General features: G+C 54.9%; 1 pseudogene; it reads right to left on the minus strand.

Annotated features, from left to right (window-relative positions):
• Positions 1-535: 535 nt before the first annotated feature.
• Positions 536-1303, minus strand: LOC149872935 (uncharacterized; annotated as a pseudogene).
• Positions 1304-2280: the final 977 nt, after the last annotated feature.

Raw genomic sequence — 2280 nt, forward strand, 5'->3', positions numbered from 1 at the left:
TGTTGGGTCCCACCATGTTTCAGTGAGCCCCACTATGTCTGGGTTGGGGTCAGCTAGCAGGAGGGTAAGTTCCTCCTGCTTGTTTCCCATACTACGAGCATTTGTGTAGAGGCATTTAAGGCTTCCTGTGGATGTGTGCACTGGCCCCCTTATCACAGCATTGCCATGGCCCCTGTTGCTTACCTGTGTATATGTTCCGCTCATCAGTCTAGGCTGGGCTGTACTTGTGAATGCTGCTTGGTTTAGCGGTCCAAGGCTTCCTCCTCCCTCTTCTCCTTCCCCTGATGGCCTTAGTTTCAAGCCCGCCAGAGGAAATCCACCAACCTAGAAGAGAACATGTCTCTTGTCGTGATGTGTGGGTCGTTGTCAAGGAAGCCAAAGCCCACCTCAAGACACCATTCCTGAAGCCGACAGTTGGTCTCTGTGATGCACGTCTGATGCCATCTACCACGTCTGCTCTCTGGTAGAACAGAAGAGAATACCACCTGTGCACCTATCTCCTTCAGCACACCCCCCAGAGTGTGGTAGTCTGCCATCAGATGATCAGGGCTTCTCCTGGACACATCATTAGCACCCACATAATTAGGACCATGGGGTAGTAATCGGTGGGCTGGATCATGGCCTGGATCATCCCCGTCACATCATGAATCTTTGCTCCTGGTAAACAGTAGACCTCGCAAAACAAGGGGTCCTGACGACAGATGGGCCCCTCTGTATCTCTCAGGATGGAGTCGCCTATGATGATCACTCAACGCTTTCTCCTCTGGGACTGCTTAGCTCCTTTGGCCTGCTTGTATCATGAAGAGTGTGGAGTTGCCTCCTCTCCTGTTGCTTCCTCTCCCTCCTTCTCCTTCAGTGTTGCCAGGGCCTCATACCTGTTCTCCAGCCGGACTGGAGGAACTGGTACTGCTGTGTTACAAGCAGCCCTGGTACTGGAGGTGACAGTCTGCCACTCTGCAGTGGAGGGCACTTCCTGAGGTGCTTCTTCTTTGGGTGTGTGGCCCTGCAGGGAAAGGAAATAACAGTCAATTTCTTCCTCCACCTCCCTGATTCCCCTCAGCCTGCTAACCTCCTCCTGGAGCTCCCTCACCTGCGCCTCCAAGTCCCTAAGGTGAGCACCTGCAGGACAGGTGTGGGGATCCCCAATCCCTGCCCCCCAAGGCCTTGCTGGGCAACCCCCACAGGCCAGGGGGTTGGGGGATGCCAGTTCCCCCATGGGCTCTGTCTGGGTGGAGGCCTCAGACAAGCCCTGGGTAGGCTGCTCCCCCCAGGCAAGGGCCCTGGCAGCACTCCATGTCAACATCAACACAGGAGTTGCTTCTTGTTTTTAGCTTAGTGCAGTGCCTTCATCCTGCCCTAGTAGGAGTCTCCCTCCTGGCCCTTCCTGCTCGCCCGCCAACATGAACACCGACGCAAATGTCAGCACACTCTTACAGAGCATGCCTGTTTGCATGCTTTGTTCGCATAGCACTGCACGGCTCAGGAGTGCGGCTTCCTACCGGTTCAGCTAAGAGGGATCCAGGGGGCTTCCCCTCTGGATCCAGATCCGGCTCAGCTGCATCCAATCCCTCTGTCCACTTACCTTAGAATCATAGAATCAATGAGTCAGAAGGGACCTAGACAGATCACCTAGTCCAACCCCCTGCCATGGGCAGAAATGAGCACTGGGGGTGGCAGGGGTCATAAGACCCCAGCCAGGTGCCTATCCAGTCTCCTCTTGAAGATCTCCAAGGAAGGTGAGAGCACCACCTCTCTGGGAAGCCCATTCCAGGCTCTGGCCACCTTTACCATGAAGTAGCTCTTCCTAATATCTAACCTAAACCTATCCTCCCTCAGCTTGTGGCCATTGTTCCTGGTGACTCCAAGGGGTGCCCTGGTGAACAGACTTTCCCCAAGTCCCCACTGCTGGCCTCTGATAAGGCTATAGGCAGCCACAAGAGCCTCCCTCAGTCTCCTCTTGCGGAGACTGAAGAGATTCAGGTCCTCAGCCTCTTCTCATAGAGCTGGGCACGGAGGCCCTCAACCATATGAGTGGCCTCCTCTGGACCCTCTCCAGGTTCTCAACATCCCCCTTGAAGTGCGGCACCCAGAACCCAACAAGTACTCCAGCTGCGGCCTGACCAGTGCTGCATAGAGGGGGAGCAAGACCTCTCTGGACCTGTTAGTGATGCCCCTGTTGATGTATGATAGGGTGTTGTTGGCTCTGCCTATTGCTTCATCACATTGGCAACTCATATTCATTCTGGAGTCAATCCTGACTCCAAGATCCCTCTCTGCCTC

Source organism: Crocodylus siamensis, chromosome 1, assembly GCF_052110815.1.
Source record: "Crocodylus siamensis isolate JL-2025a chromosome 1, ASM5211081v1, whole genome shotgun sequence".
Taxonomy (NCBI): Eukaryota; Metazoa; Chordata; order Crocodylia; family Crocodylidae; genus Crocodylus; species Crocodylus siamensis.